This window comes from Triticum urartu, chromosome 1 (assembly GCF_003073215.2).
Source record: "Triticum urartu cultivar G1812 chromosome 1, Tu2.1, whole genome shotgun sequence".
Classification (NCBI taxonomy): domain Eukaryota; kingdom Viridiplantae; phylum Streptophyta; class Magnoliopsida; order Poales; family Poaceae; genus Triticum; species Triticum urartu.
In genome coordinates, this window is record NC_053022.1 from 578944330 (window position 1) to 578972036 (window position 27707).

A 27707-nucleotide genomic window follows, 5' to 3' on the forward strand; every position below is an offset into this window, starting at 1 on the left:
CAACGACCAACACAATAAATATATAATTTAGTTATTGGTCATCCAGGACCAATTAAAGAACTGAGTTGTTTTTGAACAAAAATATGAACTAAAAGTTGAAATCAATCATCAAAATTTGTAGCTACTGCAAGTGGTACACACACTATCTTTGTTAGTATCTACAATGTAGTTTACGAAACGTTTCGATCACATAAGGATTATATTTATATAAAAAATCCTGGATCACATGCACATGGATAAAATAACATCAAGCAAGTCAAAAGGAAATGTTGTACTTTTGGATAAAAGCAATATATAAGAGATTTTGCTACACACGGATGGATAATTTCCCATAGAATCACTTGAACTTCAATCAGTGTGTAGTTAGGCCATGGAATTGGTGATTGAGGGAAGACCGAGGAGGAAGACATTCAAAATATGGGTGCTGGTTGCGGTCTCAATCTTGTAGGACAAGACATCATTTGCAACTTTGTCGAAGGCTTGTTTGGATAGGGACCTCCGATTCCAAATGCAGATGACATATAGTACAACTGACTCTTCCTCTCCCCCCCGCAGGGATTTGTGTGTGGTGGATGTGTTGACCATGAATGGGTCCTTGTTAGCGTTCGATGCGGTGTGTGTCATCCTCTTGTCTGGAGTACCCACCACAACAGTGACTACACATTGAACCACAAACGTTTTAACTACCATATTTGTATATTCGGTTGAGAACTTGTTGAAACTTATATTTCCTATCTTAACATATGTCAGAGTACAGAGAACTTCAAGACTGTTGCTAAATAGGGTCTTAGTAGAATATACAAGTTTTCAAAACAGGCCTTATTTGGAGAGTTGGCTCAGCTACAAGAACCAACATATGAGATGATCATTGGGTCATAGATAGTCCGACGGGGAAGATACAGACTAGGAAGATGCATGATATTTTGAAAAAATTTGATGAGCTCATTGACTCTTCTTTGGCATAAGAGGATGAAGTTTCCATTATTAGTAGTTTCTTGCCTTTTGATCCAGAAAGAATTTTGAGAATCACGCTGATGATCATTTGACATAGGATTTTGTCGTGTGGCACAAAACAGTGTCCTTTTCCACTTTAGTTTGCTCGACATATTACACTGAATGGGAATATGAATTCGTCTTGAGGTTAAAGGAGAGTGTAAGGGATACATGTCTTATAGGTGAAACTCTACATGTGACATATAATGCCTCATGTTCCAAGCTAATAAAATGATATGGGGGAGCTATAGGGGTGCCCCAATCATCTCAATTGGAGGTGGATTAGAGGTAAAACACGATGAACATAGTGAACAAAGCGGGGGACTCAATAACAACACTCACAAGGACAAGATTCACAACCAAGCTTACTCAAATCTCAAGTCAACCGTGCACTTCATATTTCAAAGGGGTATACAATATAATTGGCTCTTTTTTCACAAGGGCCTTTACTTCCTGCAATTTTTTATTTTTTGGACCCAATTGGACATGAGTGTGCTAATGATTATTGGTTATTTCTCGGTGTCCCAGGCCCTCTCTTGATACTCGTTGACTTTTCTTATGGCTTCTTTCTTGGCCTCTCGTGCATCTCTTTGGCGTCGAGATATCACCTTGGGGGTCACGGGTCTCACAATGATAGTGTCATCTCCATTCTGAAAAGAAGCATCTGACGAGCCAACTATTTGTCTCTTTCTTGGTCTCCCATGCCCTCTCGTGGTCAATGGAGAGGAAGCACCTCCTCCATAAGAGAACATCACAAACTTATAAGGCCGGCCGCTTATGTGAGCGTCCATTACCATGCTTTTCTCCCAACACAGAAGCGTATTAAATAATATCATCATTATCACCACTGTAGACATCCTCAAGATCGTTGTTTTCTTTCCCGTCCTTGGCCTTAGTAGTCTCATAGTGAAACTTGTGCAACATCACTAATATTATCGACACCAATATCCTCATCAAGCAAAGCAATGATGAAGGATGTGACTATTTAGGTCTTGAATGATATGATATGCTAGTCAGATTCCAATGACCAACATAACAAATATATAGATTAGTTATTAGTGATCCATGAATAATTAATAAACTTATTTTTTAACAGAAACATGAACAATAAGTGGAAATCAATCATGAAAATTTGTAGGTATTAGTTGTAACACACTTTCTTAGTCAGTACCTACTATGTAGTTTATGAAATGCGTCAATCACATGACAAATATTTTTATATTAGAAATCCTAGATCACATGCATGTGGATAAAAAGAACTTCAAGGTAAAGTCAAAAGGAAATGTTGTACTTTGGATAACAACAATATATAAGAGATGTTGCTACACATGGTGTGATAATTTCCAATAGAATCTCCTGAACTTCGATCAAAGTGTAGTTAGGCCATGGAATTGGTGATGAAGGGAAGACGAAGGAGGAAGACATTGAAAATATGGGTGTCAGTTGCGGTGCCAATGTTGTTGGGCAGGACATCACCTGCAACTTTGCCTAAGGCTTCTAGGATAGGGACCTCCGGATCAGAATGCTTATGACATGCAATAAAAATCCCTCATCCTCCCCCCCGTCAGGGATTTGTTTGTGGTGGATGTGTCGACCATGTCTGGATCCTCGTTAGTGTCCTATGCGGCGCGTGTCGCCGTCTTGTTTGTAATACCCACCACAAAAGTGACTACTCCTTGAACAACATACGTTTAGCTACCATATTCGTAAATTATCGATGAAGGATTTTGCCTTGGTTGAGAATTTGCTGAAACTTATATTTCCTATATGAACATATGTCAGACTACACAGTACTTTAAGTCTATTGCTAAATAGGATCTTAATAGAATATTCATGATTTCAAAATAGGTCATATTTGGAGAGTTGGGTCAACTACAAGAATCAACATATGTGTCGGCGTGGAAACACGATCACCTATGGGGCAGGGGTGCCGCTTTGTGGTTCGGTATGGGGACGACCGCGTTGGACAAAGAGCAGAAGCAGTAGGGGATGGCACAACGATGGACTCTCTCCCTTTTACCCAGGTTCGGGCTGCTTTGTAGCGTAATACCCTATTCCTGCTTTGGTGGATCGATTTGGAGGTGGATGAAGGCTTGACGTGCTCTAGCCCGGTAAGGGTGGCTTGGGAAGAGCAACGTAAGCTTACAAATGCAGGGGTCAAAGTGTTTGAATTACACAACCCTTTGCTAGGTTGCCTCGGGCCTCCCTTTATAGGTTAAGGGGTGACCACCGTGGCAGAACCGTCATTTGGGTGTGATTTGATAGCTAATACTACTATCATACCTAACCCTGGCAATTAGGACAAAGTGCATTAAATGCATTGCTAGGTGTTGTGCTGAGGGCGAATCCCGGCAAGTCTGTTGCGCCTCTTACCTGTCTCTTCTTATCAGCTTGACACGCCTCCTGTAAGGGTGTCTATGAAGCTAATATCTTCTCCTTGACACTGCCACGTGATTGTTAGAATCCACCCGGTTGCTTAATACCATGACACTGCACTTATCGGCGACTTGGGTGAGGTGAGGTAGAGTGGTGGCGCCTCGGTGAAGGTTCCTTGTTGAAGGAGCTTGGCGGAGTTTGACCTTGGCGGCCCCGACAACCCTGCCGGGGCAAATCAGGACTCGTTCTTGGGAGCGGCGTCAACCCCGCGAGGATCTCCTGCCCGGCAAGGGAGGCCCTCCCAAGGTGGTCCATGGCTATCGTTCTTCTTAATACTCTCATTGATCTGACGAACATCGGCTTTCCTAGCTTGATTTGGTGCCATGCCTTGGTGTTTGGCTATGCGACCGTCGCCATGCCTGTGCATGGGTTCGGTTAGCAAACGTGTATGTTTCTTGCACCGACAGGAGCCCCCGGGCCTGGCGCATATGTGCTGCCGGGCATCATTGGGGTAGGCCCTAACAATGCACAGGCGGACATCCTAACCCAGCCGCGATGGGACCCAAGTCTTTGAGATTTTCTTTCCTTCTTCATTAACCCGAGATTGAATCAATCTCGGGTTCTCTGTGACTCGTGTGACGCCAAATAGTGTGGGTCTACCCATGCAACAGGCTAGACGACACCCACGTTCGTGGGGAGTTATTTGAAGTGCCCGCGCACGACCCTGGGGGAAGGGGTAACTGCCATTTTACTCTTCCCACTATGCCTGCCGTTTCCGCCATGTACGCTGCATGCATTGCACAGGGTAGGTGGTGGACGCGTACGGCACAGGAATGAGTACCATGGCAGAAAGCATGGTGCCACTGATTGGCGCGGGAGGGCGGTCGGCGAATCTGGGCGCCGTCAGTGGCGCGGATGCGTCGGATTGGCGGAGCGGGGGGGGGGGGGTCACCCAGGGTGGGGGGGGGGGGGGGGGGGGGGTTACCACAGGATGGTGGGGAGCCAGCCCCATTGCCATGCTCTGCTATAAAAAGGGTTGCGAAGGTGAATGGAAGGACTCACCCACGAACCTTCTCCTTCTCCTTCTCGTGCCCGTCTCCCACCATGGTGAGAGGAAGAGGGCACGCCCAAGCTCCGGTGGTAGCGACGAGGGCCTCTCCCGACACTGCATCTCGATCCCTATTGGGGACGCAAGGGCAGGATCCAGTGCGTAAGGTGGTGCCGCAGGATGTGGCCGTGGCCGGTGCGGTGCTCGAGGCCGAGGAGGATGCGGTGGTGCTCTAGTCGCTCCTCACCGAGCTGCTCCGACCCCAATGGAGGGCCATGTTGGAGAGACGCCGCTGGAGTTCATCGTCAGGCTGGGCGAGACCCTACGCAGCCGTCTTCGACTTCCTGGCCCTTTTGCAAGGATGATGGATGTTGAACAGCTGCACGGGTTGAAGTTGACATGAAGGGTTGCTGTAATGGCAACATGCCGACGGACGTCGAGTTCCCCGCACCTCATGTCATGCTTCTCCGGCATGGTTGGAAAACTTTTGCATGTGCCTATAGCTTGGCAGAGGGGCACGTCCTCCATTTCAATCTAATGGAGGCTGATCTGCTCTCCATCAAGGTCTTCTGGCGTTCGGGTGCTCGCTTAGGGTGCTACACAGAGAGGTCGACTGATGACGAAAGCTCCTCCTCGATTGATAAGGACGAAGAGGACACTGACGGCGAAGACGACAACGCCGAGCCCCCGGTCGTCAAGCATGAAGCCGACGACTCGACTCCGGCTAAGCGCCAGACGCACCGTCAGCATCAGCTAGGCGCCTGAAACACCATCATTTGCAGTTGGATCCCGACAGAGAGATTTGCGAGGAGTGCTTGGCCCGGTCGACACCGCTTCCACCAGCTGGACCCCGACAGGATTCCTCATGGACTCTTGCTTCGTCTTCCCTGTCGGTGTCCCTCCTGCCACATTCCTCTGGTCCTGGTGGGGCTTGTCCGTTTTTTGGTGTCATTGCTACACTAGATCATTGCACATCTCGGTACACCGCCGGAGGCATTCATATAGAGTCATATTTTGTTCTAGTATCGAGTTGTAATATTGAGTTGTAAGTAAATAAAAGTGTGATGATCATCATTATTAGAACATTGTCCCATGTGAGGTTATCAAAATAAAAGTGGCCAAAGACGCCCCCCAAAAAAAGAGGCCAAAGAAGCCTACAAGAAAAAGAAAAAAGAGAAGAAAAAATAAAAAAATGAGAGAAAAGAGAGAAGGGACAATGTTACTATCCTTTACCACACTTGTGCTGCAGAGTAGCACCATGTTCTTCATATAGAGAGTCTCTTCAGTTATGACCTTCATATACTAGTGGGAATTTTCATTATAGAACTTGGCTTGTATATTCCAATGATGGGCTTCCTCAAATGCCCTAGGTCATGAGCAAGCAAGTTGGATGCACACCCACTTAGTTTCAGTTTGAGCTTTCATACACTTATAGCTCTAGTGCATCCGTTGCATGGCAATCCCTACTCCTCGCAAGGACATCAATTGATGGGCGTCTCCATAGCCCGTTGATTAGCCGCGTCGATGTGAGACTTTCTCTCTTTTTTGTCTTCTCCACACAACCTCCATCATCATATTCTATTACACCTATAGTTCTATATCCATGGCTCACGCTCATGTATTGCGTGAAAGTTGAAAAGGTTTGAGAACATCAAAAGTATGAAACAATTGCTTGGCTTTTCATCAGGGTTGTGCATGATTTGAATGCTTTGTGTGGTGAAGATGGAGCATAGCCAGACCATATGATTTTGTAGGGATAACTTTCTTTGGCCATGTTATTTTGAAAAGACATGGTTTCTTTATTAGTATGCTTGAAGTATGTCTTAATGTCAAATGATAGACTATTGCTTTGAATCACTCGTGCCTTAATAATCATGCCATGATTAGATTACATGATCAAGATTATGCTAGGTAGCATTCCACATCAAAAAATTATCTCTTTTATCATTTACCTACTCAAGGACGAGCAGGAATTAAGCTTGGGGATGCTGATACGTCTCCGTCGTATCTATAATTTTTGATTGTTCCGGGCCAATATTATACAACTTTCATATACTTTTGGCAACTTTTTATACTATTTTTGGGGACTAACATATTGATCCAGTGTCCGGGGCCAGTTCCTGTTTGTTGCATGTTTTTTGTTTTGTAGAAAATCCATATAAAACGGAGTCCAAACGGGATAAAAACTGACGGAGATTTTTTTTGGAATATATGTGATTTTTGGGAAGAAGAATCAACGCGAGACGATGCCCGAGGGGGCCACGAGGCAGGGGGCGCGCCCCAGGGGGTCAGGTGTGCCCTGGGCCCTCGTGGCCACCCCGTAAGGCGGTTGGTGCCCTTCTTTCGCTGCAAGAAAGCCAATATCCGGATTGAAATCGTGTTAAAATTTCAGCCCAATCGGAGTTACGGATCTCCGGCAATTTGAGAAACGGTGAAAGGGCAGAATCTGGAACGCAGAAACAAAGAGACAGATCCAACCTCGGAGGGGCTCTTGCCCCTCTGCCACCATGGAGGCCATGGACTAGAGGGGAAACCCATCTCCCATCTAGGGAGAAGGTCAAGAAAGAAGAATAAGGAGGGGGCTCTCTCTCCCTCTCTCCCGGTGGCGCCGGAACACCGCTGGGGCCATCATCGTGTGACAGCGATCTACACCAACACCTCCGTCATCTTCACCAACATCTTCATCACCTTCCCCCATCTATCTACAGCGGTCCACTCTCCCTCAACCCGCTGTACCCTCTACTTGAACATGGTGCTTTATGCTTCATATTATTATCCAATGATGTGTTGCCATCCTAAGATGCATGAGTAGATTTTCGTTGTCCTTTCGGTAATTGGAGAATTGCTATGATTGGTTTAATTTGCTTGTGGTTATGTTCCTGTCCTTTGGTTCCCATCATATGAGTGCGCGCGTGGATCACACCATAGGGTTAGTTGTATGTTGATAGGACTATGTATTGGAGGGCAAGAGTGACAGAAGCTTCAACCTAGCATAGAAATTGATGCATACGGGATTGAAGGGGGACCAATATATCTTAATGCTATGGTTGGGTTTTACCTTAATGAACGTTAGTAGTTGCGGATGCTTGCTAATAGTTCCAATCATAAGTGCATAGAATTCCAAGTCAGGGATGACATGCTAGCAGTGGCCTCTCCCACATAAAACTTGCTATCGGTCTAGTAAAGTAGTCAATTGCTTAGGGGCAATTTCACACTCCTACCACCATCTCTTCCACACTCGCTATACTAACTTTACTGCTTCTTTACCTGAGCAGCCCCTATTTTTTATTTGCATGCTCTTTATATTCTTGCAAACCTATCTGTTACACCTACAAAGTACTTCTAGTGTCATACTTGTTCTAGGTAAAGCGAACGTCAAGCGTACGTAGAGTTGTATCGGTGGTCGATAAAACTTGAGGGAATATTTGTTCTACCTTTAGCTCCTCGTTGGGTTCGACACTCTTACTTATCGAAAGAGGCTACAATTGATCCCCTATACTTGGGGTTATCACTTGTTTATCCACGTATGTAATGAAAAAAGAATGCATGGCGGGTATTTGTGCACGTTTCACATTCATGCAGAGGGATAATCCCTCAGTACTTCCAAGTAAACAATAGTCCCCCGGTAAGACATCTTGCCGGTCCCTTCCATAGCTGCTACTGAACCCTATCTGTTGGGTTAGGAGCGTGGATGGTGACTGGCCCCTTGTTAGTCCCCCCTCCCCCCTCCCCCAATGCTACTACAACCACCTTGATTGAAGAGACTTCAAATCATAGGATGGGAGCACATATGTTGGGAGCATCTAGATTTCCTTATGCGCAAGCTTTTTCATACAGGAACACATTATGGATGGCAAGGGGAACTTAACTGGGTTTACTATCCTTCTTATTGCTCCCAATAAGGAGGAGCTGTCGGGGATCAATATGCTGGTGCGTTTTCACTTTTCCCTTCGGGAAGTCCCTCCATGGTGGGGGCCTGCTGCTGATAAAGAAAAGAACACAAGGGTGAAAACAATTGCATATGATCTTTCTTAAAAGATTAGTTATCATAGCAAAATCATGATTAAGTAAACATGCATGCAAGATTTGTGCCAATGCTTCATTTTATTATCTTTGCACAGGTTCTTCGCCTGGCTTTGTACAAAGGGTTACAAGTCTAGGGGACTATGCTTGTACAAAACAGGCTGCCGGAGCAAGGCCCAACAACCGCGCCATACGGAGAGAACTTACGAAGATGCTCAATATTCCATGAGTTTTGCATTGGGATGCCATCTTCGGTCTGCAGACTAAGTGCGCCGGGTCTAGTGACACATACTACACGGTAAGGGCCTTCCCACTTTGGTGTCAACTTGTTTGAACCCTTGGTGGACTGAAGACGCCTAAGGACAATGTCACCTTCCTCAAGCCTCCGGGCTTGAACCCTGCGGCTATGATAGCGGCGCAGGGCTTGCTGGTATCGTGCAACACGTATAGCTTCCCAGAGACGGTCCTCCTCGAGAAGCATGGCATCGTCATGTCGTAGCTGCTCTTGTGCTATATCATCGTAGGCAAGTAACCGAGGTGACCCGTATGTGAGTTCCGTGGGGAGCACTGCTTCTGCCTTGTACACCAGGGAGAAGGGATTCTGGCCAGTAGCTCAATTTGGTGTCATCCTGATTGACCAAAGAACCACCGGCAACTCATCAATCCAGCGCTTGTCGCATTTTCACAGTCTATCAAAGGTTCTTGTCTTCAGCCCCCGCAGCACTTCATTGTTCATCCTCTTAGCCTTCCCGTTGCTCCTTGGGTGGGCAACTAAGGCAAAAGAGACCTTGGTCCCAAGGCTCTGGATGTATTGCATGAAGGCGCGACTTGTGAACTGGGTGCCATTGTCGGTGATTACCCTGTTCGGCACTCCAAAATGACACACCAGTCCCTTGAAGAACTTGATAGCTGACTGCATCGTCACCTTTTTCACTGGTTCCACTTTGGGCCACTTTGTTAACTTGTTGATTGCAAAGTACAAGAATTCAAAGCCCCCGATAGCACCAGGGAAGGAGCCCAAGATGTTGAGCCCCAAGACCGCGAAAGGCCAGGACAAAGGGATGGTCTACAAGGCCTGGCCTGGCTAATGAATATTCTAGGAGTGGAACTGGCATGCTTCACACTTGGTGACGAGCTCAGTTGCATCCTGGAGGGCGGTGGGCCAGTAGAATCCTTGCCGGAAAGCTTTCCCGACAAGTGCTCTTGACCCCATATGTGAGCCACACGTGCCTCCATGTATCTTTGCCAACAGCTCCAGTCCATCCTCTTGACTGATGCACTTCAACTTCACGTCATTCGGCATCTTTCTATACAGAATGTTACCCACAAACTAGTACATACTCGATTGCCGGGCAACTTTCTCAGGTCGCTCTAGATTGTCAGGAAGTTCTCCAGTTTGCAAGAATTGGACTATGTGATGTGCCCATGTCAGAGCCTGGGGTTCGACGACAAGGACCAAAGGCATCTCTTCAGCTGTGGGAGCACTTTCTTCAAGGGTGAGAACTCGGGATATGATATGTCTCCGTCGTATCTATAATTTTTCATTGTTTCATGGTAATATTATACAACTTTCACATATTCTTGGCAACATTTTATATGATTTATTGGACTAACATATTCATCTAGTGCCAGTTCCTGTTTTTTGCACGTTTTTTGCTTCGCGGAATATCCATATCAAACAAAGTACAAACGTGATGAAAATTTACGGAGAATTATTTTGGAATATTTGTGTTTTTTGGGAAGTGAAATCAACTCAAACGGGGGCCCACAGCCCCAAGATACACTAGGGTGCGCCCAGGTGTCTTGTGCCCTCCTTGTACGTCGGTTGGAGCTCTACTTCGGGTGCAAGGAAGCTTATATCCGACAAAATTTTGTGTTAAAACCTCAGCGCAATCGGAGTTACGGATCTCCGGGAATATAAGAAACGGTTTTCGGCTCGATAGGGAATGCGAAACAGAAGAGAACAGAGAGACAGATCCAAATCTCGAAGGGGCTCTCGCCCCTCCGCCGAAATGGAGGCCATGGAGCAGACGGGGAACCCTCCTCCCATATAGGGGGGAGGTCAAGGAATAAGAAGAAGGAGGAGGGGGCTCTCTCCCCTCTCTCCTGGTGGCATCGGAACGCCGCCTAGGCAATCATCGTGTGACGGCGATCTAGTCCAACAACTCCGTCATCTTCACCGACATCTTCATCACCTTCTCCCATCTATATTCAGCTGGTTACTCTCCCACAACCTGCTGTACTCTCTACTTGAACATGGTGCTTTATGCTTCATACTATTATCCAATGATATGTTGCCATCCTATGATGTCTGATTAGATTTTTGTTGTCCTATTGGTAATTGGTGAATTGCAATGGTTGGTTTAATTTGCTTGTGGTTATGTTGCTGTCCTTTGGTGCCCATCATATGAGTGCGCGTGTGGATCCACCATAGGGTTAGTTGTATGTTGATAGGACTATGCATTGGAGGGCAAGGGTGACAACAGCTTCATCCTAAACATTGAAATTGGTACGTACGGGATTGAAGCATGACCAATATAAAACTTAATGCTATGGTTGGGTGTTTTACCTTAATGAACGTTAGTAGTAGTGGATGCTTGCTAATAGTTCCAATCATATGTGCATATAATCCCATGTAAGGGTAGACATGCTAGCAGTGGCCTCTCCCACATAAAAACTTGCCACCGGTCTAGTGACGTAGTCAATTGCTAAGGGACAATTCCGCAAATCCTACCATCACTAGTCCACACTCGTTTTACTAAACTTAATTTTTTCTTTATTTAAATAACAACTAACTTTTATTTTCACGTTATTTATTATCTTGCAAACCTTTCCACACCTACAAAGTACTTCTAGTTTTATTCTCGTTCTAGGTAAAGCAAATGTTAAGTGTGCGTAGAGTTGTATCGATGGTCGACAGAACTTGAGGAAATATTTGTTCTACCTTTAGCTCCTCATTGGGTTCGACACTCTTATTTATCAAACAAGGCTACAAACGATCCCTATACTTGTGGGTTATCAGGATCCCATTTGAGAGTGAGGATCCCATCCAGCGGAGGATCTCCTTCGACAACCTTTATACCAGCAGCTCCAGGGAGCTCTGCTGGGAAATGTTTGCCAGTGTTGAGCTTCCTTCTTTTTTTGGTCAAGGCTGACGGAAAACTGTCAGTTGGGTGAGGTGGAGCATAAAGGTGCCTGGTTCCATAGGAAGCTTCTGTGCAGCGCACTTTGATAGGTGATCAGTGATGCTGTTTTACGCACGGAGCACGTGCTCTATTTGTAGCCCGGCAAAGTGCTCTTCCAACTTCCTCACCTCTTCCACGTAAGCCTCCATCAGTAGGCTCTGATAATCTTTGTTTATCTGCTTCACAACAAGCTGAGAGTCACCGCGTATGATTAACTTCTTGATTCCCAACTCGACAGTAATCCAGAGTCCGACAAGGAGCCCTTCATATTCTCCCGTGTAGTTGGTGGCATCTTCCATGGGGAAATGCATTTGGACGACGTACTTAAGGTGTTCTCCGGTGGGCTCAACAAGTAGTACTCCCACTCTAGCACCTTGGAGCGAGAAAGCACCGTCAAATTACATGATCCATTCCTTAGGGGCCTTACTTGCCAGGAGGACAGTTTCCAAAAGTTCATCACCATGAGTTTGCGTCCATTCTGCTATGAATTCTGCTAATGCTCTGCTTTGGATACTTGCTATGCTTTCAAACTTCAAGGCAAAACTTCACAGCTCCAGAGCCCATTCTACTATCTCGCCGGTAGCCTAGGGGTTCTTTAGGATCCACTGTAGTGGGAGGCGAGTCACAACAGTGATCTTGTGGGCTTGAAAGTAATGGTGCAACTTTCTTGAGGCCATGAGGAGGCCGAAGATCAGTTTTTGGACTCCAGAGTACCTTGACCTAGCCCCCTGCAAGAGGGAGCTGACAAAATAAACGGGTCGCTGCACCATTTTATTTCTTGCCAACCCCTCCTGATCGTCAGCACTGATCTGTGGATTCCCCCCGTCACTGCCGGCAGGCCTTACCGGGGACAAAGTTGGCTCAAGGCTGGCAAGTTCTGCCGCAGTAGCTTCTCCACTATCTGCTTCCCTCTGCATGACCAAGCACTACAAAAAATATACACTTCCGTGATGATACGTGTTTTTCACAGTAGGTCACGTTTTCTGTCATGCATGTACAACCGTGACGATTTTATGACAGAATCAAGATAGCCATACCCATGCTGTCGTTGAAGTGTTCCACGACATTACCAAAATTATCATCACAGAAGTGTCCACTTCCATGACGAGAAATCATGCATCATAGAATTTCTTTCGTCAAGGGTAACCGACACGTGGCATCCACCGTAATGGGTCGCCATTAAGCTATCGGGTTCTGGTTTGGATCCAATAACCCATTAACAGCTCAAACCAATGGGGATTTTCCACGTGTAAAATTCTCAATGGCAGAGGAACACGTGTTGGCTCACCGTTGGGACATATGTCATCCACTCATTGGACTGAAGGCGCCTATGATATGTCGACACGTGGCACGGCCCAATAGAGGCCCATTCCTGTGAAAAGGCCGGCCCGTTTGACTTGGTCAAAAGGTAGCGGGCTGGCCCACGAAAAGCCTGTTAACGCCTGTTCGCATATAGCCCATTTACAACCCGCTAACTCACGACCCGTTACGGCTATCCGAATTAGGCCCAGTAGCGTCATCTGGGCCGTTCCAATATGATTCCATCCCATTGTTAACTTCTGGCCCATGTATGGCCCATGACGTCTTTCGGCCCATATGAGGCCCTTTGTAACTCTTGGCCCATTAACGGCCCGTGGTGAAACTGGCCCGTAATAAACAGTGTATCACTTTATACCCATTAACGACCCATTATTCCATTGGGACGTTTACAATCCGTGTTATCTTTCGGCCTTCTCAGGGCCCATTTATTCTTGGGCTCATTTCCAGCATTCGGTTACATACGGCCCGTTATTGGCCTTTTCTGCTTGTGGGCCAAATTCAGCCCGTGGTTACAGTCGGCCCGTTTGTGGCCCATTAATCCATTGGGCGTTTCCATACCGTCATGAAATACGACCGATTAACGACGACCCGTTATGGTCGGCCCATGAATGGACGATTCCAACTCTAGCCCGTTTATGACCCATAATGCAGTCTGTTATTGCCCTGTTTGGCCAATCGATCATACGGCCCGTAGAAGGCCCATTGATGCTATGCCCCATAGAAGGCCCATTGTTTCTACGGCCCGTAGGACGCCCAGGGTCACTACAGTAAATATGTAGCCCATGTGGCCTAGTCTAAAATAGGTTATTGCGGCCACTTGCAAACCACGGAAAAAGAACTGCACTGACTACAAGCAAACAAATAAACAAGACAACAAGGAAATAAATAAGCAAGCAACTTACGCAAGGCTATTACGGCTATTACACATATTACATCCACTGGGCATCAAAGTTCGCCACCAGTACAAATATAGGGAACAAAGAAGCATATCACATACACTGGTTGTCAAAGTTAGCGACCAGTGCAAATAAATGCCGCAACAAAACAAGTACAGAACTGAAACCACTTCAGAAGAGCTCAAGAAACAATATCCTGGGTACCCATAATGCTGGCAAGATGCTTAGCAAGCTTATTCACTTTATCTTGTTTGGCGCTTAAATCCTCCAGCGCTTGCTGTTGCACCAGAAAGTATGCATCTGCATTCTGCAGGGACTTCCTCAGTCCTTCGGCTTCTTGCCACAGCACAGCTGACTGATGACTTTCAGATTGTAGCTGAGACTGAAGAAGCCGAAGTGATTCAGGCAATGAGTTCGAAGAGCTTGTGCTAGCGGTACTAGCCAGTAACTCGAACACTACATCAACGCATCACTGTGGGGTTGTTCTCACTATCTACAAGATGGTTTTTATCACCTTTCTTGGAGACCAACATGGTTGTCTCACTATCTTGAACCTTATCTGCATTACTTTCTCTACCATTGCCCTCCACAGAGTCCTGTTCAACCAGCCCTCCACGAGGTCCTGTTCAACAAGCCCTCCATGGGGTCCCTCCACCAGCTACTGTTCATCCACCCCCACCTCCTCGATTGGGGTACTGTTCATCCAGCAGCAATGGCCTCTACTACCACGGGTTTCTGTTCATCCAACCCCCACCGGGAACTGTTCATCCACCCCCACCGGGAACTGATCATCAAGAGGCATGTTCGATCGGCTTCAGTTAGTAGTAGTAGCGAAGGAATCACTCGGGTTCAGTTAATGGCAAGGGATCAATCGAGGTTCAGTTAGAGCCCAACGCCTCGCTCGGGTTCAGTTAGCGCGCAACGCCTCGCACACATGCACACACGTGTACGAGAGAAACTCGCAAACCTCCGTGCATCGCTCGGCCCTGACCACCCACTGTAAACGGGAACTCCCCGAAATTTTCCTCGCCCTCACTTCTACCATAATTTTTTCCATTATGGACGACCCAAAGAATGTCATGGAGGTGCGTCTCCGGCCCGCCCCGGATGAAAAGCCCATTTTCTGTCATGATTTTTTGTCAACCGTAGGAGCCACCACATCTATGATGATACCGGGTTCTGTCATAATTATTGTCATAGAAGTGTCATGAGCATGACAGGAAAAAAATACGTTCGGCTCAAAATGTCACAGATGTGTCTTTTTTGTAGTGAAAGCTGCACTAACCACTTGATTTATTGCCGCTAGGTATAGCAGCAACGGCTCTTGTGGCTTTGGTGCGACCAAGGTTGGAGCAGAAGAAATGTAAGCTTTCAAATCCTGCAGTGCAGCCTCGGCCTCTGGAGTCCATTTTGCTGGACCAACCTTCTTCAAAATTTTGAAGAACAGCAAGGCGCACTCGGCGGATTTAGAAATGATCCTGCTTAGTGCGGCTACACAGCCAGTCAAGTGCCTCACATCCTTAACTGTCTTTGGGGCTTGGATCTGCTCTATTGCTTTGATCTTGTCGGGTTGGCTTCTATCCCTCGCTGAGACACAAAGAGCCCAAGGAGTTTGCCAGATGGAATGCCCAATACACATTTCTCTGGATTAAGCTTCAAGTTCATCTTCCGCAAGTTTGTAAAGGTTTCTTCTAAATCCTCTATGAGTGAAGATTTGTCTTTGGTTTTTACCATGATATCATCCATGTATGCTTCAATATTCATGTGCAGTTGTGGCCCGAACCCAATCTGCACGGCCCTTGCAAAGCTAGAACCAGCATTCTTTAGCCCGAATGGCATACGCACAAATCAGTATGTGCCACACGGGGTGATGAAGGTGGTCTTTTCCTCATCTTCCTTGTCCATGAAGATTTGGTGATACCTAGAGTATGCATCCAAGAAGGACAACAAGTCACATCCAGAGGTGGAGTCAGCAATCTGATCAATGCGTGGCAAGGGGAAGAGAGCCTTTCGACAAGCTTTGTTCAACTTAGTGAAGTTGATACAAAGTCTCCACTTCCCGTTAGCTTTGCGCACCACCACTGGATTAGATAATCAAGTTGGACACAGTACTCCTCGGACCAAACCTGCTGCCTCTAGCTTATGGATCTCCTCAGCAATGCACTGTTGTCTCTCCAAGGCCCTTTTTCTGACTTTTTGCTTGACGGGGCGGGCGTGAGGACAAACATCAAGGTGGTGCTCGATTACCTCCCTGGGAACACCGGGGATGTTAGACGCTTGCCATGCAAACACATCAACATTCACCCGTAGGAAGGTAACAAGCACGCTTTCCTATTTGTCGTCAAGGGTAGCATTAATGGTGAAGGCACCATTAGTGTCGTCCTACCGTGCCAAAACTTTCTTGGCTGCAGGGGGAACAACCTTGGATTTAATGCTCTTTGAACTTTCCGGCAAGTCGCCGTCGGGCGCGGCATACTCCGAAAAGATGCACTTCCCGGAGTCCTTATCAGGGTTCCCGCCGGTTTCCTTGACTTTCTTTTCCCTCTTGGCTGAAGCTGGGGCCCCGATGGCCTCTGCTGCAACCGCATCCCTATACTTCTTATCCACATAGATAACTGCATCTTTCTTGTCCGACGGGATCGTGATGATTCCCATAGGACCAGGCATCTTCAATGTGTTGTAGGCGTAGTGGGACGCCGCCATGAACTTGGCCAGAGCTGGCCAGCCAAGAATCCCATGGAATGGCAGGGAATGTTCAACAACGTCAAACAAAATCTTCTTTGTCCTGAAGTTGATTTCCCTGCCAAATGCTACCAGCAAGGTAATCTTTCCCTTCGGTTGGCTCCTTCCTTGGTTGATCCCTTGGAAAGTACCAGTCTTTTTTACGTCCTCATTAGGAATTTGTAGCTTCTTCAGCACACTAGGAGATATCAAGTTTAAGCCTGCCCCGCCGTCAACTGATACGTCTCCAATGTATCTATAATTTTTGATTGTTCCATGCTATTATATTATCTGTTTTGGATGTTTAATGGGCTTTAATATGCACTTTTATATTATTGGGACTAACCTATTAACCGGAGGCCCAGTGCTAGTTGCTGTTTTTTTGCCTATTTCAGTGTTTCGCAGAAAAGGAATATCAAATGGAATGAAACCTTTGGGAGGATCTTTTTTGGAACAAACGCAATCCAGGAGACTTGGAGTGGAGGTCAAGGAAGCAACGAGGCGGCCACGAGGTAGGGAGGCGCGCCCCCACCCTCGTTGGCCCCTCGTAGCTCCACCGACCTGCTTCTTTCACCTATATATACTCTTATACCCTGAAAACATCCAGAGGAGCCACGAAACCACTTTTCCACCGCCGCAACCTTCTGTGCCCATGAGATCCCATCTGGGCACCTTTTCTGGCGATCTGCCGGAGGGGGATTCGATCACGAAGGGCTTCTACATCAACACCATAGCCTCGCCGATGATGTGTGAGTAGTTTACCACAGACCTTCGGGTCCATAGTTATTAGCTAGATGGCTTCTTCTCTCTCTTTTGATCTCAATACAAAGTTCTCCTCGATGTTCTTGGAGATCTATTCGATGTAATTCTTTTTGTGGTGTGTTTGTCGAGATCCGGTGAATTGTGGGTTTATGATCAAGATTATCTATGAACAATATTTGATTCTTCTCTGGATTCTTATATGCATGATTTGATATCTTTGCAAGTCTCTTCGAATTATTAGTTTAGTTTGGCCTACTAGATTGATCTTTCTTGCAATGGGAGAAGTGCTTAGCTTTGGGTTCAATCTTGCGGTGTCCTTTCCCAGTGACAGTAGGGGCAGCAAGGCACGTATTGTATTGTTGCCATCAAGGATAAAAAGATGGGTTTTATATCATATTGCTTGAGTTTATCCCTCTACATCATGTCATCTTGCCTAATGTGTTACTTTGTTCTTATGAACTTAATACTCTAGATGCATGCTGGATAGCGGTCGATGTGTGGAGTATTAGTTGTAGATGCAAAATCGTTTCGGTCTACTTGACACGGACATGATGCCTATGTTTATGATCATGCCTAGATATTCTCATAACTATGTGTTTTTCTATCAATTGCTCGGCAGTAATTTGTTCACGCACCGTAATATATGCTATCTTGAGAGAAGCCACTAGTGAAACCTATGGCCCTCGGGTCTACTTCATATCATATAAGTTTCTTATCTACAATTCTAGTTTACTATCTATTTTCACTTGTAGAAAACATGGCTTTGGTTTGAGCCTGCCAAGCCCATTAGTCCCAGTTCAGTCAAGAACCGGGACCCATGGGGGGCATACGTCCCGGTTCGTGCGCCCAGGGGCCCAGCCGGGCCTCGGGAGGAATTTGTCCCGATTTATGTGGACCCATTTATCCCGGTTCTAGGCACGAACCGAGACCAATGGGCCTCGATCCCGGCCCATAGCCATTGGTCTCGGTTTGTGCCTAGAACCGGGACAGAAGGGGGGCCTTTAGTCCCGGTTCCAACCACGAACCGGGACAAATGAGTTGCCTATATATACCCCCTCGCCGGCCAGCAGAGCAGTCCACACTGCTCTGTTTTTTTGGCCCGCGAGGGGAGGGCATTTGGGTGCTCTAGCTCACCTCCTATGCACATGAGGTGTTCGATGAAATGCCTGAGCCACGCTAGTTAAGTTTTCTCCTCTCATAGCTCGACCTCCGAGCTCCATTTTTCCCGAGATTTGTCTAGGTTTAGCGGTCCGTCACGCCCCATCCCCGTCTTCACCGCCGTCGATCGCCCGCGCCGATCTCGTCGCTGGCACCACCGTGGTGAGCATCTTGTTCCTATCTTCTTTATGATTTTTTTCCTTCAGATAGATACTTGTCTGATTTTCTTACTTCAGATAGATACTTGTCTGATTTTCTTACTTTTGACACACATAATTATATATAATGCACGCAGATGAACCGGCAATGGATGTATGGTAACAGACACACCTCCGAGTACATTAAGGGCGTGCATAATTTTCTCGAAGTGGCTGAGGCAAACAAGCAGAATGGTTTTATGTGTTGTCCATGCCCTATATGTGGGAATATGAAGTCTTACTCTAATCGGAAAATCCTTCACACCCACCTGCTTTATATGGGTTTCATGCCACACTATAATGTTTGGACGAAGCAGGGTTATGATGGAAGACAGCGAAGAATAAGAGGACGATGACAACTATGTGCCCCCTGAATACGGTGATGCTGCAACGGGGGGAGCTGCTGAAGATCAAGAGGAACTAGACGATGTGCTCGATGATGCTGCAACAGGGGAAGCTGCTGAAGATCAAGAGGAACCAGATGATGTGCCCGATGATGATGATCTCCGCCGGGTCATTGGCGATGCAAGGACGCAATGCGAAAGTCAAAAGGAGAAGCTGAAGTTCGATTGCATGTTAGAAGATCACAAAAAAGGGTTGTACCCCAATTGCGAAGATGGCAACACAAAGCTCGGTACCATATTGGAATTGCTGCAGTGGAAGGCAGAGAATGCTATGTCTGACAAAGGATCTGAGAAGCTACTGAAAATATTGAAGAAGAAGCTTCCAAAGGATAACGAATTGCCCGACAGTACGTACGCAACAAAGAAGGTCGTATGCCCTCTAGGATTGGAGGTGCAGAAGATACCTGCATGCCCTAATGACTGCATCCTCTACCGCGGTGTGTACGAGGATTTGAACGCATGCCCGGTATGCGGTGCATTGCAGTATAAGATCAGACGGGATGACCCTGGTGATGTTGACGGCGATCCTCGCAGGAAGAGGGTTCCTACGAAGGTGATGTGGTATGCTCCTATAATACCACGGTTGAAATGACTGTTCAGAAACGAAGAGCATGCCAAGTTGATGTGATGGCAAAGTGAGGACTGTAAGAAAGACGGGAAGTTGAGAGCACCCGCTGACGGGTCACAGTGGAGAAAAATTGAGAGAGAGTACTGGGCTGAGTTTGCACGTGACCCAAGGAATGTATGGTTTGGTTTAAGCGCGGATGGCATTAATCCTTTTGGGGAGCAGAGCAGCAATCACAACACCTGGCCCATGACTCTATGTAGGTATAACCTTCCTCCTTGGATGTGCATGAAGCAGAAGTTCATTTTGATGCCAGTTCTCATCCAAGGCTCTAAGCAACCCGGCAATGGCATTGATGTGTACCTAAGGCCATTAGTTGAAGAACTTTTATAGTTGTGGAATGTAAACGGTGTATGTGCATGGGATGAGCACAAACAGGAGGAATTTAACCTGCATGCATTGCTGTTTGTAACCATCAACGATTGGCCCGCTCCCACTAACCTTTCAGGACAAACAAACAAGGGATACCACACATGCAACACACTGTTTAGCTCACACTGAAAGTATATACCTGGACAAATGCAAGAAGAATGTGTACCTGGGCCATCGTCGATTTCTTCCGACCAACCATCAATGTCGAAAGAAAGGCAAGCATTTCAAAGGCGAGGCAGGTCAACGGAAGAAGCCCGCCATGCATACTAGTTATCACGTACTTGCTATGGTCAATGATTTACACGTAATCTTTGGAAAGGGTCCCGGTGGACTAGCTGTTCCGAATGACGCTGAGGGACGCGCACCCATGTGGAAGAAGAAATCTATATTTTGGGACCTACCCTACTGGAAAGACCTAGAGGTCCGCTCTTCGATCGACGTGATGCACGTGACGAAGAACCTTTGCGTGAACCTGCTAGGCTTCTTGGCGTGGTATTGGGAACAAAATATGCTTCTGGCACGGGAGGACCAGCAACATTTGCACAAAAAAGACGGCATGCCTCCAAAGCAGTAGGAAGGTCCTGCCAGCTACGCTCTTACCAAAGAAGAGAAGGATAATTCTTTGAATGCATGCTTAGTACGAAGGTCCCGACTGGCTTCTCATCGAATATAAAGGGAATAATAAATAGGCCAGAGAAAAAGTTCCAGAACCTAAAGTCTCATACTGCCACGTGATTATGACGCAACTGCTTTCGGTTGCATTGAGGGGACTTCTACTGAAAACGTCCGATTAGCCATTGTGAAGCTATGTGCATTCCTCAATGCAATCTCTCAGAAGGTGATCGATCGGAAATCATACCAAGGCTAAGGAGTGATGTGGTGCAATGTCTTGTCAGTGTCGAGCTGGTGTTCTCACCATCCTTCTTCTATATCATGACGCACGTCCTAGTTCATCTAGTTGACGAGATTGTCATTCTGGGCCCTGTATTTCTACACAATATGTACCCCTTTGAGAGGTTCATGGGAGTCCTAAAGAAATATGTCCGTAACCGCGCTAGGCCAGAAGGAAGCATCTCCATGGGCCATCAAACAGAGGATGTCATTGGGTTTTGTGTTGAATTCATCCTGCCTTAAAAGATAGGTCTCCCTAAATCACGGTATGAGGGGAGACTGACTGGAAAAGGCACGTTTGGAGGGGACTCAATAATATGCAGGGATGGGCATTCTTGGTCTCAAGCACACTACACAGTTCTACAGAACTCTACCTTGGTGACCTCGTATGTCGATGAACACAAGAACAGTCTGCGCTCCAAACACCCGGAGCAGTGCGACAACTGGATTACATGTGAACACATCGGGACTTTCAGAAGTTGGCTGGAAACACGTCTCAGAGGTGACAACACTGTTTGTGATGAGCTGTACTCGTTGTCCACGGGACCATCTTCGACTGTATTGACTTACAAAGGATACGAGATAAATGGGAATACATTTTACACCAACCAAAACAGTTGTGTCCGCTTTGATGCAGCAATCGAGATGGAAAAGGACACGTATTATGGTTACATAGTGGACATATGGGAACTTGACTACGGACATGATTTTAAGATCCCTTTGTTTAAGTGCAAATGGGTCAATCAGTTAGGAGGCGGGGTACAGGTAGACCCACAATACGAATGACAACAGTGGATCTGAACAATCTTGGGTACACTGACGAACCGTTCGTCCTAGCCAATGATGTGGCACAGGTTATCTATGTGAAGGACATTGTCTACCAAACCGAGAAAAAGAAAAGATAAGGAAGCGAATACATCATACGATGAGCCAAAGCGCCACATAGTTCTTTCAGGAAAAAGGGACATCGTGGGAGTGGAGGGCAAGACAGACATGTCCGAAGATTATGAAAAGTTTCATAAAATTCCTCCCTTCAAAGTCAAGGCTGATCCAAGCATCCTAATATAAAGATGAAGATTATCCATGGTTACGCGCAATAAGCAAATGACACAAGCGAAGAAAAAGTGAAGACTTTCTCTCCACAACTATTAGGATGATACCATGCCAACTTTCAACCTTTTCATAGTTCATTTGAAATGCCTGTTGTAACAGACAAGTTTCCGTATGAAATCCTGATACTTCGAAAGAGATTGTCCGTTTTGTACACAAAGTGCATCCAGTTTTTGCCGTAACCCTCTCAACCTTCTTGCACATGCTATGTGGATGAAATGATGATACCATGTCAACTTTCAACCTTTTCAGAGTTCATTTGAAATGCTTTTCAATTTCAGGGTCTTATAGCTCAAAATAATCAGTAAATGCATGAAAAATAACAAATGAAGTCAGAAAGGGTTGAAAATTGATGATGTGGCTTTGAATGGTGCATTTTGAACACACAAAAAGTCAGGAGTTCACAGAATTTTCATAAAGAACTTTTTTGTTACAAACTTTAATAGCAAAAAGAATTATCATAAAATAAATTCAATAAGTAATTAGAAACAAAATAATATAAACTTTAATAAAATATATAAGTAGAAACAAAAGAAAACAAAATAATATAAACTTTAATAACATCAGTAAAATTTATGAAACTAAAATTGTTAAAGTATTTTCTGTGATTTGAGATGCGTATTTCTATTATTGGTTTCCAATGTATGTGATTGACTGAAATAGATGTATATATGATCTAGGTAGTTATGATAAGTTGAGATCTTAGAATAGACTCTTTTCAACTGAAGGAACAATCAAAATCAAAAGTAGGAGTAGGATGGTTAGTCCAAAATTGATCAGATTTTGAGTTGGGATTCATTGCCGAAATTTCCTTCGTATAATAATTAACATAATTGCATGCACCAGGTTAGAGAGATTTGCATTTGAAATATTCCACTTCTAACTTCATGTTTTTGTTAAGATGATCAAGATTGATTACATTGGTAAAGCGACATACATAACACCCTTGATTGTACTGATTTGTTTTGTTTTTCTTACCGAAGCCATGAATTTATGTATCTGTTTCATAAAAAATGATATTGATAATAAGTTGTCAATACAATTAACTTCTCTTTGTATGTAGTCTATATTGTATCTAGTTATTTACTACATCAGATTTGCTTTTGCCATTGTTGTTCATTTCCTACTCTCTATGCTACAAGAAGCATAGTTTCATGTTAGACCCAAGATCAGTATAAGTTTGGAATGAGCACATTCTGATGCATTGTGATATGGGGCACACCATTGCCACTATCAACAAGGGAAAAAGGAGGATAGATGGTGACACGGGTGAAGCGTCTCGAGCCACCTTTATTGTGCAAAGCGCAAGTCATTTTTTCCACCCGTTGCAACGCATGGGCATATTTGCTAGTATTATTGCAATATGTAGAAGCATATGTTCCTCTCTCATAATAATTTTCAGTAGCATCATGAATGAATTCAACAATATAACTATCACATAAAGCACTCTTTTCATGATGCATAAGTAGAAATTTTCTTACTCTCCTCATAAGCAAATTTATTCTCATTCATAGTAGTGGGAGCAAACTCAACAAAATAACTATCATGTGATTGAAAACTAAAATCATGATGACAAGTTTCATGGTTATAATTATTTAATATAGCATACATGTCATCACCATAATCATCATAGGTAGCAACTTTGTTTTCATATTCAATTGAAACCTCTTCCAAAATAGTGGATTCATCACTAAATAAAATCATGACCTCTCTAAATACACTTTTATCATTATAACAATAAGATTCAACACCCTCAAAATAGTGGGATAACTATCTAAAGTTAACACTCTTCCAAACCCACTTTCATCAATATAATCATCATAAATAGGAGGCATGCAATCATTATAAAAAATTTGCACATCAAATCTTGGGGGACTAAAAATATCATCTTCATCAAACATAGCATCCCCAAGCTTATGGCTTTGCATATCACTAGCATCATGGATATTCAAAGAATTAACACTAGAAACCATTGCAATTGTGCTCATCATTCATGCAAACATTTTATTGAATTCTTCTTCTATCAATTGAGCATAATTTTCCTTTGCATCATTTTCACGGAAGACATTATAGAGATGAATAATATGATGCAACCTCAATTCCATTTTTTGTAGTTTTCTTTTATAAACCAAACTAGTGATAACTAATCAAGAAACTAAAAGATTCAATTGCAGGATCTGAAGATATACCTTCAAGCACTCACCTCACCGGCAATGGCGCCAGAAAAGAGCTTGATGTCTACTATGCAACTTTATTCTTGTAGACTCATGTTGGGCCTCCAAGCGCAGAGTTCTGTAGTACAGTAGCAATTTTCCCTCAAGTGGATGACCTAAGGTTTATCAATCCGTGGGAGGTGTAGGATGAAGATGGTCTCTCTTGAAACAACCCTGCAACCAAATACAAGAAATTCTCTTGTGTCCCCAACACACCCAATTACAATGGCAAATTATATAGGTGCACTAGTTCGGCGAAGAGATGGTGATAAAAGTGTAATATTGATGTAGAAATATATTTTTATAATCTGAATAAATAAAAACAGCAAGGTAGCAAATAGTAAACGGGCACAAAAATGCGATATTGCAATGCTTGAAAATGAGGCCTAGGGTCTGTACTTTTGCTAGTGCAATCTCTCAACAATGCTAATATAATTGGATCATATACCACCCCTTTAAGTGCGATGAAGAATCACTCCGAAGTTCCTATCTAGTGGAGAACATAAGAATAAATTGTTTGTAGGGTACGAAACCACCTCAAAGCTATTCTTTCCGTTCGATCTATTCAAGAGTTCGTACTAAAATAACACCAAAGCAAATCATATACATAATACTCAATCCAACACAAAGAACTTCAAAGAGTGCCCCAAGATTTCTACCAGATAAACAAAGACAAGAACATGCATCAACCCCTATGCATAGATTACCCCAATGTCACCTTGGGAATCCTCGGGTTGAGTGCCAAAACATATATCATGTGAATCAATATGATACCCCCTTTGTCACCATGAGTATTCAATTGCAAGACATATATCAAGTGTTCTAAATCCATAAAAGTATTCAATCCGATAACAATGAATCTCAAAGGGAAAACTCAATTCATCACAACAAGATAGAGAGGAAAAAACCACATGATCCGACTATATTAACAAAGCCCACGATACATCAAGATCATGACATCTCAAGACCACGAGAGAGATGATGAGAGAGAGAGAGAGATTAAACACATAGCTACTGTACAAACCCTCAGCCCCGAGGGTGGACTACTCCCTCCTCATCGTGGTGGCTGCCGGGATGATGAAGATGGCCACCGGTGATGACTTCCCCCTCCCGCGGAGTGCCGGAACGGGGTCTAGATTGGTTTTTGGTGCCTACAGAGCCTTGCGGCGGTGGAACTTCTGGTCTAGGTTAACCCCGAGGGTTTCTGGAATTTTGGAGAATTTATAGGGTAAAGAGGGGGTGCAGGAGGCCACCGAGGTAGGCACAACCCACCTGGGCACGCCTGGGCCCCCAGGCGTGCCCTGGTGGGTTGTGCCCCCCTTAGGGCACCCCACAGGTGCTGCTCTGGCCCATCGGGAGTCTTCTGGTCCAAAAAAAATCCACAAAACATTTCGCGGTGTTTGGACTCGGTTTGATATTGATTTCCTCCGATGTAAAAATAAGCAAAGAACAGCAACTAGCACTGGGCACTGGGTCAATAGGTTAGTCCAAAAAAATGATATAAAGTTGCTATAAAATGATTGTAAAACATCCAAGCATGATAATATAACAGGATGAATACTTCATAGATTATAGATATGTTGGAGACGTATCAACGTATCACACATCCAACCCTGGTACCCTCTGGAGGAGATTATCCAAGTCTAGGCTCATATTAATACCCTTGGCCTGACCCATTCTTTCATTGAAAGCTTTATGGAAAGCATCAGCAATGACATCACGTTGAGAAGTGACATATCCATCCACCAGAGTCAAAGAGGCAATTGAGTTTCTCCTATGTCTTTTAGATGCCATAGCTTGGAAGAACTTTGAGTTTTCTTCCCCTACCTTGATATATCTCATGGTGCATCTTTTCTTCCAGTAGACACACTTCAAATGCACCAAGTGTGCATGATGCCATTTCACCACCTTCCTGAAATTGAACTCCTGTCTGAATAAGGGCCTTGATTTGGTGCTCTCCTTGATCTCACGAAGAGCGGCTTTCCTGGCTTGATTTGGTGCCATGCCTTGGTGTTTGGATATGCGACCATCGCCATGCCTGTGCATGGGTTGGTCAGCAAACATGAATGTTTCTTGCACCGACAATAAAGATGTTCATTGGGTCATAGATAGTCCGGTGGGGAAGAGACAGACTAGGAAGATGCATGTTATTTTGAACAAAGTTGATGAACTCATTGACTCTTCTTTGCCATAATGGGATGAAGTTTCCATTATCAGTAGCTTCTTGCCTTTCGATCCAGAAAGGATTTTGAGAATCACCTTGAATGATCATTTGACATAGGATTTCATTGCGTGGAACAAAACAAAGTCCTTTTCCACATCAGTTTGCTCGACATACTACACTGAATGGGAATATCAATTGTCTTGAGGTCAAGGAGATTCGAAGGGATACGGGTCTTCTAGGGGAAACCCTGCATGTGACATATAATACCACGTGTTCCAAGCTAAGAAAATGATATGGGGGAGCTATAGGGGGTGCCCTGATCATCTTGATTGGAGGTGGATTAGAGGTAATACACGATGAACATGGGGAACAAAGGGAGGACTCAATAAAACACTCAAAAGGACAAGATTCACCACCAAGCTTATTGAAGTCTCAAGTCAACTGCGCACGTCAAGTTTCAAAGGGGTACACAAAATAATGGGCTCTTTTTCACTTGGACCTTTACTACCTACAAATTGTTTTGGACCCAATTGGAGAAGAGTCTGCTAGTGATTTTTGGTACTTTCCCGGCCACCTAGGCTCTCTCTTGATACTCGTTGCCATTTCTTCCGGCTCCTTTCTTGGCCTATCATGAATCTCCTTGGCGTCGAGAAATCACCTCGGGGGTGGGTGCTACTTCTTGAGCTTGCGTTGATTTTTTCCTCGAAGAGGAAAGTAGAGATAAGTATTTCCCTCAGTTAAGAACCAAGGTATCAATCCAGTAGAAGGTACAAGCAAGTCCCCAGTATATGCACCTGCACAAACTAACAAACACTTGCACACAATGCGAAAAAGGGGTTGGCAATGCCTTCACAGTTACTTGCAAGAGTGAGAACTAATAGAGATAGATATAAAAGATAAGTAAATAACAAAATAAAGTAAATATAAATAAATTGCAGCAAGGTATTTTTTGGGTTTTTTGGTTTTATATATCTGTAAATATATGATAGAAAATAGACCCGAGGGCCATAGGTTTCACTAGAGGCTTCTGTCTTGACTAAAGAATACGGTGGGTAAACAAATTACTGTTGAGAAATTGATAGAAAAGAACATAATTATGAAGACATCTAAGGAAATGATCATGGATGTAGGCATCACGTCCGTGACAAGTAGACCGAATCATGCCTGCATCTACTACAATTACTCCACACATCGACCGACTCCTGTCTACATCTAGAGTATTAAGTTCATAAGAATAGAGTAACGCCTT